The sequence below is a fragment of the Athalia rosae genome, chromosome 1, assembly GCF_917208135.1.
Source record: "Athalia rosae chromosome 1, iyAthRosa1.1, whole genome shotgun sequence".
NCBI lineage: Eukaryota > Metazoa > Arthropoda > Insecta > Hymenoptera > Athaliidae > Athalia > Athalia rosae.
Window position 1 is genome coordinate 7,421,477 of NC_064026.1, and position 10,480 is coordinate 7,431,956.

The 10,480-nt window shown below is 40.5% G+C and overlaps 1 protein-coding gene across 1 annotated transcript in view; it reads right to left on the reverse strand.

Annotated features, from left to right (window-relative positions):
• Positions 1-10,480, reverse strand: part of LOC125501717 — a 112,330-nt gene that overhangs the window by 2,614 nt on the left and 99,236 nt on the right. The window lies entirely within an intron of this gene.

A 10,480-nucleotide genomic window follows, 5' to 3' on the forward strand; every position in this document is an offset into this window, starting at 1 on the left:
ACCAAATCGACAGAAAAGACCTGTGAAAGTCAACTTTCGTGTCAACTACAGGGAATCGAGGTACGATCGAGCCAAAGTTATTCGGTCGAGGACGACACTGGAAATAATCTGGAAATTTTCGATGCGTTCGATTGCTGCATTTGATCATTTCGGACATCCGCAAGCTGCGCGGTTGACGATCTACTGCGAGACAAAAAGGCTCTTCATTAGTGCGGTGGACTCACTATTGCCCGATCTGGTCATTGTAAAAACGTTGTTTATCTCTTCCCGAAAAGGAACAGCACAAACATTTCTTCTGGACTCATTGATCGTCAACCCGAATTGCCACGTGCGCCGAAACTTTAAACTTATACATATACAGGGTGAGCCTCGTCAAAGCTTCGCAATGGGATGGACTTACAGGGATACAAAAAGAGGGTTAGAAGACGTGACGATCACCGTGTATACCCATCACATTTATTCTAGATCAACTATTCAATTGACTCGATGTGTAAAAATCTGAGCAGGTTCTATGATTGTCCATGTTCATGAAGGAAGCGTGGTTCTTATTTTACTGCGTATTGGTTTTGTACTCAAAAAAATTTGTGGCTATTCAGAATGAATATCACGGGTAATCGTCGGGTTTTCGAACCTTCTTCCAATATAGCATAGACGCTCCTCCGTCCCCACCGCGATGATTACTCACGTGAACGGTCGAAAACTGAGTCCACCCATTCTCGAATTTCCTCAAGACTCACCCCGTATATATATCCACATTTAAAGGAACGCTACTTATATATCTGAACTTGTTTGACCAACTATAAGTGGCCTACTGGGTGACCAGAAAAACAAAAGTCAGCATTTTTCAAGATGATTACATTCCGTTTATGGAAACTATAACGAAATTTTACCAATTTCATCAGCTATTTTAAAATATAATATTCTGGAAGAGAGTAAGGACTACACTTATGTTAGATATACCTAATTTTTTAGACGCTAATCAATATAACTGACAACAAATGAAACCAATGTAACAACACAATTCGAAGTGCAGCGTGCGCGTATATGCAATTACGCTAGTTAATTATAAAAAGAGAGGTCAAATGAGCGCGAGACTTAGAGAAGGAAAAAAAAAAACGCGAAGAATACTGAAGCGAGAGATCTGCGGAGAGAGGTAAAAATCAGAGCGTGTCTAAAAAAAGAATCATTAAATAAAAAAAAGGTATCCAGTCATGGGTACAATGGAAAACACGTGATAACACGGTGATTTACTTTGTTTGAAATATTTCGAAATTCAAAAAAAACGAGAAGATTCGTCATTTTTTTTCTGATCCGAACGGAGGTATAGGAGGAAAAAAAGAACGAAAAAATGAAAGAAAAATTTTGGGAGTGTACCGACAACACGTGTTTTTTGCATAATTTTTGAATATCTGGAAATTAAGTTTCTATAATATTTGCATACGAGTGTTCGCAGGTGCCTCATTGGGTCCAACCCAATACCGATATTATCGAGCTCCGCGCAAAGTCTATAATATGATCACCTACTTTCTCAGATTCAAGCATTGCAATCTCGGACAGGAAAGAGTGTAGAAGTGTACCGTAAAAGTCGTAAAAAATTACTTAAATCAAATGAACGAGCGGATCAGTACTTATGAATTTTTCGAATTTTTGTTCTCTCTTTCTTTAGCTGTATAATATGCGTCGTGTCGCTTTTTTTGTTTCGATTTAAAATTTATATTCTTTCTTCGGAATATAACGGTGCAATATGTCAATCGAAACTCGCGAGAATTATCTCTAGTAGCTATCGAACATTTTGACTAATCGCTTGTCGTCCGTGGACGAAAACACGATCCGTGTAATTGAAATAAAAACCAAGCGAAATTAATGCCACGATGCTAACCGGCGCGACTCGCAATCAGATAAAAAAGCGACATTTCGGTCTAATTCAGGTTTGATTTTGATTTTTTTTCCACGCTTCGAATTATGCGAAATTAATGGTCGTCCGGAAGTAATCAAATCTTCTACTTAATTTTAATAGGCTATTCCATCGATTAGATTCTCAATTCTTTCTTTCTTTTTTCAATGAATTATAACTCCTTAGATTTTTAATCCTCTTCGTGCATTTGTCTGTGCACACCCATGATACCTGACGAGTACAAGCTTCGTCGAGGGCTACGAAGAAAAGGAAAGAGAAAAAAAAAAAAAAAAGAAAAACTCTATGACTGGATAAAATTTTCGATGAATTCCTCCTCTATATCTGGGTTAAAGAACAGCCTTGACCCGGTGTAAGAAGGCGCACGTGCACCAGTCGCTGCGTCCACACGATGCCCACCGTAGACCAGGAAGTGGTACCGACGGCGACGTACTTCGTAGGACGGCATTGAGCATCGTCTGTTGGTAGGAGGTGTGACTCTTTCTACGGTGGTCAGTTTGTGGGTAGGTATTGGTTCACGGGAAACGAATGACGCCCACATCCAAAACTTGACCACCCGCACATGCACGCGTGGGAACATAAACTCGATATAAATTCAAGCGTGTGACGCTCACGATGAAATGCGTTTGTACGAGTTTTCACACAGGTATTCAGATATGTGTAATGTAAAAAATGCTACTTATATTATTAACGTGCAAGGTGGAACAGGGAGGATCGACTGGGCTCTAAATGGGTTATAAAAGAAATTAAATCTGTTAAGATCGCGAGTAGATTTTAGAAATGAATGAATGAATAAATAAGCGAATAAATCTCTTCTGAATTATGTACCGCAACAAGTTGCTTAGAACTAGTTTTTTAATCGCACATGGACAGTTTCTCGGCGAGACTTCGCGTATATACGATCGAAAACGAGATGGAACAAAGCTGACGACTCTCTTAGTTTCCAAAAAAAATCAAAAGTATACGGGTAACTTGACCGGTACGTCCGTCGTTTTTTCTTCTTTTAAATTTCGTCGTGTCTCTCCAGTCCACCCCGTGAATTATGCGCCAGTAGGTACATCGTAGCGTAGGAATTCACGTAATTACCTTATAGCGCCTGATGTAACAGCTTAGACTTTTTTTTGATTATCATTAGCTCTGAGATTCTGTGACTTTGACCGATGCGTTACTTTTTTCGAACCTTTATCCTTACGTAAAGTACACTTGTGGGATATTCATCCTATAGCGTGTATTAAAAATTAATGAATGATCTGCAAAGAATGTAATAAAACATCGTAAAGTTAATTACATGGGTAGATAAAAATTTGTGCGATCAATAAAATTCATTAATAGAAATATTAAATCGGACGTAAAACTATCGATTAGCGCACAAATCATCGCGGTACGAGCCGCCGTTGATGTATAGTATCCCCCAAAAAATCACCAGACTGTAAATTCGATTTTGCAATATAATTATCGGACGATATAATTGAAGAATTTGTGCACCTTGTTATTCATTTTGACATTCCTGATGCCTATCGGTTGTCCACTAATCGATGGAATCAACGTTCTGCGAATTAAAAAATTTGCAATTTCGTCATTGCTTGCATCGCACTTCAAAGGCGAAAAGGCGAGGCGTTGGTCGGGATGAAATCTAAACTTTTTTCAAATTTTTCAATTCGAAAAATTCATAGTCTTTGCAATGGTGTAAAAAACGTGAAAATGTCATCCGTTGTTCCTGCATCGTCATCGCCGATTCAACGGACGTTTCGAAGTGGTTGACTGCCGGGGAAGTATGAAAAGATAAAAAAATACCAGGCGATGTGAATCGGGTGTCGGGGGATATCGAGGATATCGGGGATATCCGTGGGTCGACTGGCTCGCTTCGTGCCGTTCAAGACTCGAGATACCTAAGAGCGCGCGGGCCGGAGTCGCGGCGCGGCGCGGCGCGGACGGACCTTGTGCACGGTCAAAGTCGTGGCCTACTTCACTTCCTGCCTTCAAGACTTTCTCCACGCGCGGTGGTCGTCGTTCTTTCGTTCTGTTTAGCGTTTCTTACAAGTATTCGTTATTATTCACGCAGGCATAACCACCGCCTGTACCACCTCATGCACCAGCTATACGTATACATATACCCATACGGTGTAATAAAGTCTCGATAATTACGAGCTACATAAAAACTAATCGTATCGGATCTTACCTACGTCGATACAATTTTAGAAAATTGTATCGGCGTACTACCGCAAGTACGGTGTAATCGATGAAAAATGATTTTATATTTATCGGATCATGTGAAAACGATTCGCTACATCGAGATTTACTTACGCACATTACACGTATCGCTGATACCTAATTAGAGTAACAGGATAAACATAATATATACACGAAATAAAATTTTAATGATCCCTGAGAACGGTGTCGAGTTTATTTTAACATCGCTAACGAAAATACGTACGTGATTTACATTCAATGACGGGTGTACGTATAATGGAGGAAAAGTTAGAAGAAAAAATAAAATGACAAATAAATCAAAAGAGAGAAGAAAATAGAAATAGTCGGCCGTACACCGATAACAGGGATGTTCGCGTCCGTGGGTGATGATGGCTCATAAAAATATGATACACTTCGCTAACTAGAGCAAAAACTTGGACACGGATTGTTGGACGGGGGCACACGAGATTTCCTCATTACATGCACCGATTTAGATCTATTTAGAAATATATTATCCTATTCCCAAGTGAATAATTCTTCGATTGTAGTTGCTCCGAATTAATTGAGATCCGTTCAAGTCGCCGCTAAATTGATTCTTTTGATTGCAATACGGGAAAAATTAGTGGGTCGATACTCGAGCTACACCATATCCGACGATCCGTGCGTCTGTATTATAATATTTTTTACATATCCTGTAGAACGCGTGTGTGTCACGGTTAAGGAATTAGCGCAAATTCAATCACGTAAAAGTAGGTATGTATATGTATATAGAAAAAAACAGTAAATCAATGTTGTTGCGGAATCTTCAGGCCCGAGTGGTACGACTCAATCGCATCATACCTGACCCCGATAATGTGTGTGAGGTGTGCGTACGAGGACATGTGTGTGTCGCGACGTGCGACTCTCGTATTAGTTGAGAGATGAAACGAGCGAAACAAAAAATAAATTGTTAAATAAAAGTGTGACCAAATCGAGTGAGAATTTTTCTTTCCTTTTTTCCGATTTTTTTTTTTTTTTTTTTTTTTTTAGATATATCACGAGTTAGTGGAAACTTTCAACCTGCCATTTTATTTTCATACGTATTCGCGCCAATCTATGCACATACATATAGGTACCTTTGGATATCCTATATAAAAGTTTGATTATGAAATTATAGCTTAATCAAATCGCGAACGGTTGATTAGGTATAATCTAATATCAGAATTCGCTGGAGGTAATTTCATTCAATTTAAATAATTATGTAGGTAGATTATTTTACGGAGGATCTTTAAACAGGTCAGATGCAAAATGACTTAATGCGGTTAACCGCTGACGCGACAGATTCAATTCGTAAACAATCAGCTGATTGTGAGAGATATAACTATACACCATGTACACGAAGCAGCTGGTATATAATTCCGTCGAGTTGGTCTCATTACCTTTCAACCCATCATCCTAATGGGAATTCTTATAACGCGAAGAAAAACGAAATAGCTCTAACGCAGCTTTCTTATGGCATAAAAAGACGCCAGATATTGTCGCGAAGCGTATGACACGACGTATTTGGAACGTCACGGTGAGTGAGCTCGAAAAAATGGACCGTCGCATAAAATATTCACGATCGCTTGACTCGGGGCCGTTTCGTTGCCATTGAAATCTCGCGTCGAAATATCTTTTGGGCTTATTTTCATTCTTCTGCAATCATTGAGGACGATTACTATACGAGGCGTGGTTGTGCGGTTTACCGTAATATGGGAGAAATTCCATTCTCAGCTTTTTTGTTTCACGATACTTTCTCACCTATTTAAGGACATATGATATTCTCATGAGCGATGATGTAAAAAAATGGACTGCGAGCGAGTGGTCCTTGCGGTTCTACGTGAAAACCATTCGAAATCTGATTGGAAAAAAATGAACCTACGCATCCAAAGGTTGGAAAAAAATGTACGTCCGTATAACGTACCTCCTCGGACCGGTGATTCATTTTTTAATCGAAATTCTCGTTCCACAAGACTCCTAAGGAATAATGGAAGAATTCATATCGGATGGGCGAATGCATGAAATATACAACCTGGTCGGTCACACCCGACTTCTCACTTTCACCGCCCACGCATGACGTGTGCGACGCAGGATATCCTATGCTACTTTATACTCCGTAAGAATAAGTGTGGAGGTTCACGGACGTACGTATAACTCAGGTGGTACGTACACCTATGGTCGGGTTGCAGAATATGGAGGTACGGGAAGTGACTACACTACTACCAGAAACCGCCCGTACCTATATCTGCTGTTGACTCCGAAAGAAGCTCAGGGTCACCGAGAGGCGAGACAGCCTTAATTTCTGTACGTTTGAGTCACTCACTTTCACCTCCCGTATTATGTGCATCCGCATTGGTCGTCGACCCTTATTGTTCACGCTCGAATTAATGCGAGCCAAGCGATTAGAATTTATTTTTCTAGCGCCGTATGCCTACTGTGCCGTAAGTGTTTTCTATGGATATACGTGTATCCATACCACGCACACGCGACGACTGAGCTTTTTCTTCGATAAAAAAACTGGGTCACGGGATAGTTACAAGAATTTCTGTAAAACGAGCAGGGTATCCGTAAACCGTCTGAATCTGAGACCCATCCGAATTCAATTCGACGGAGAAAGGTAAAATAAAAAAACGGGGTTTCATAAAAAGCTCATTTTTTCAACTCGAATCGTACAGAGCATTCCATTTATCCGGAAGGTACCGAAAAACACGTGAGAAAATCGGTGACACCTTTTGAATTTTTTTTTGAAAACTGAAAGCCAGACCCGATAACGGCTGCATGTGTCGCACTTCTGTGCGCTTTCAACGTTAACGGAAAGCTCTGAATTGCAGGTATTATAGAGCTGGAAAATTTCTAAGGCACAATTATGATCCAGCGGGTCGACCGTGTCGCGGCTTCCTTGAACAGATCTACTTTTACAATGACGCGTAATTCACACGCGACCGTACAGGTACGGCGGGTATAAACGTGGCCCACATCGCAGGTACTCGAGCACAAACCAACCCGACCAACATTGGTATGTTTGCCAATTAACGCCGAGTACACAAGGTGTATAATACACGTACCCATAGCGTCCGCTGCAGCGCATCGCGTGAAATTGTGTAGGTATCTCGTGTACTTAAAAAATTGTGCAACGTTTCAAGCGTTATCCGCTAATTTTATCACTCATCTTTTCAAGCTTTTCGATTCGAGCGTGCGTCCCGGTAAAACAAGGGACAATGGCTGAGACCTAGGGCCCCCTGTATCCTCTACATGAACACAATTAAGCTTCGTTATCATCATATTATTAATTCGTAACGAGGCCCATTGTAGTCGCTCAGACGATGATTATAAGATTGACGTACGTATGTTGAAGATATGGTTAATTGATCATAAAAATTGATCAGTTTTTTCAGAACGGACTGACGCAAGTTTCGTGGATTCGGGTAATAATTATGTAATGAGCGTTTTGAGTGTCGCTGAATGGAATGTGTGCAAATAGTGTACAACTACACTCCGTAATAATAATCGATAATGTGGAGAAAGTGATCATCGACGTCATCATCATCATCATCCGGCCACCCGGATCAAGTTGGTACACAACGAGCCAATCATTTATTTTAATTTCTACAAAGCTGTAGAGAAATTTCAACGTTTGGCGATCACATGCTACCTAGCAAATTCGGTAGCTAATAACAAAATAACCCCGTAAATACATCCAGGAAATTACTTATCAATCATCACTTCAATTTCTCGAATTACAATAGCTGCGATGAAACTATTACCATTGATTTTTCAATGATCCTTTATATCGTCGGTCGACGTTTGTAGTTCCCTCAAATTTTGACAAGTGTTATTGCGTATGAAAAAAAGTAACTGAGAGCAATAAAAAAAAGAAAAAAAAAAAAGAAAAGAAATTGAACATACTTGACCTTCGCGCGAAAAGTCTGCCGCAATTAGTGATTCCATGTTCGAGCTCGTTGGTCTTCCGGATTCGCTGTACGGTATAACTATATGTGGTCGAACACCCAAAATATCAAACTACTTTCTATACTACGTGATCGTGCTGTACCGTTACAGAGGTGTGCAAATATATCGTATGTATCCACAGCTAACTTCGCGGATCCCAACCTAGCGGGTATACTTGTATAGCGTAAGCATGCCAATTTGCGAAGGCTGACTACGCGTTCATCAACAACTCATTAGCATATAGGCACACTGACACACTAAGATCCTTAAATCGATACACGTCTGTACGGATGATGGTCCCCCCCCCGTAAGATTTTTAGTCTCGATCAACGTGTCATTTTGGAAATGACCTTTGCCACGAATTGTATCTGATACGTGTTCGGGGATCAGTTTAAGTCGGGTAAGAAAATTAGCGGAGCAAACGCTGTCCGGAGTAGTTTGAATTGGCGAGATCGCGAAGGTACGGAAATGTTTTTGCGAATCGATGACATTCATGCGGTTATGATCGAATATGTTTCGATGTCCCAGTTTCAGTACATGTGCTTCGCGTTATTTATGCGAAGAGAGAATTTACCTTTTTATATCGAGTTGGTATTCTTAATTCCTTCAACTTGATCGTACTTTAAAGAACGTTAACTGATGTATGGCAACTTTACGTCTACATCGCGTTAGCGAATCCTTTCTAGATTTTCCATTATACACGGATTCCTAACTACATCAGATCTGGAACGTTGATGGCATTATTTCTCACAAGGAGAGATTATTTTAACGACCCGATGAAGAGAAGAAAAAGATGCGGAAGAGGAGAAGAAGGAGTCGAAGAAGAGAGCTGCGGGATATATTCAACGATAAGAATTAGAGTCATGGATATTATATAGCCACGGCGACGGATGCATCTTTGAGGAGAAATTTTTGCAACAAGTGTCACGTAATTACCCAAGCAAACGCCGCAATAAATTTCTTTTGTTTTATTCTACCTCCGTACAGGTACACCTATACGCGAGCACCGTGTAACGCGTGCATAGGTGTACAGGCCACTTACAACACTCAAAGAGTCACGTTATCAGAAACGAAACGGTGTTGGGCTACTTGCAAGAAGAAGAAAAGCTGCGAGCGATTCAGCGACCTGAAAACTATATATATATGTTATAAACCTACCTGTACGTCGAGTACCAATAAAGTACACGGCGCATAACAGTATGACGGATTATTCGACGTCGACGCCCAACGCCCACGTGAAACTTATTGTCTTTCTCGAATATGTACGTACGCCGGAGTACACCTATAATAACGAATGAATAATGCCGACGCTGAGAAGTTTTGGTACCCCGAAGGGGCCGGTTTGATTTCAATTTGTAATTATAATTTACTGGGTGTGTGGGACACGCTTTTGAAAATCAGAAGTGTGTCATCTTCTTTTATTTAACAACCGGGCATTGAAATCACCGATCGAATTGCTGCAGAGCCCTCCTAACGTTGATGGAATTACTATGATATGTTATAATGTCTGTTTAGAATTCCATTCGAACAAAATCGAATCATAGTCAGCCTTTTTCTCTGTTCAATTTCTTGACCCGGCCATCGAGGTTTGCAAAATGTTCCGCGTCCAGCTGGCGGTAATTCAAATCTTGATGGTCGTTATCTCGAATCGATTAATTTATTAATTCGCTCCTCGCGTCGCGCAGAGTATTTTTTCCCCGTACTTAATGACGTAAGAGAAATGGGATAATCTTTAAAACATCTCGTTGGTGGTTAATTTCGTTGAATTTCTCCGATGGATTTTCGGATAACCGAATCCGATGAAGATAACGAAACTTCGAGATGAAGAATAAGTACACGTCGGAACGTGAACCTGTTTTTTTATTTCGTGCTTACACGCTTCTATATAGTATATTAGGAACACCGCGGTTTACGAAATCGATTAAATATCGAATTACAAACGGAGAAATGATACCGTAGCCTGTGAGCCGTTAGTCGTTTCAGTTTTGCCTTCGTAACCTTGGAATTGACGCGCTACTGCGCTTCATCATAAATCATCTGATCGTTTTATCCGAACGTAACTATTACCCCATTTCTCTATTAACGACGAACGTCTGCGCGAACGTAAAATGAGAAGAAAAAAGAGACAATATTAAAAACTCATCAATTTTCTAGAGGACCATTCACACATCCTTGTGTCATTTGAAAATAATTTTGGCGTTCCAATTCGGTACGAACGGGGTGACGAATGGGAAATGCGCGTCGCACGTCCTCTTTCTTCTTTTCCTACTTTCGACGCCAGCGGAAATTCTCGGAATTATTTCACGTAGAAAACACCCCCGGTGACGTAAATTCTTATGCATGGAAAAAAGAAACGTCACTTGCAAAACGCCGTAGATCCGGATGTCGAGTTTTACCGGGCGCTAGCCTCGG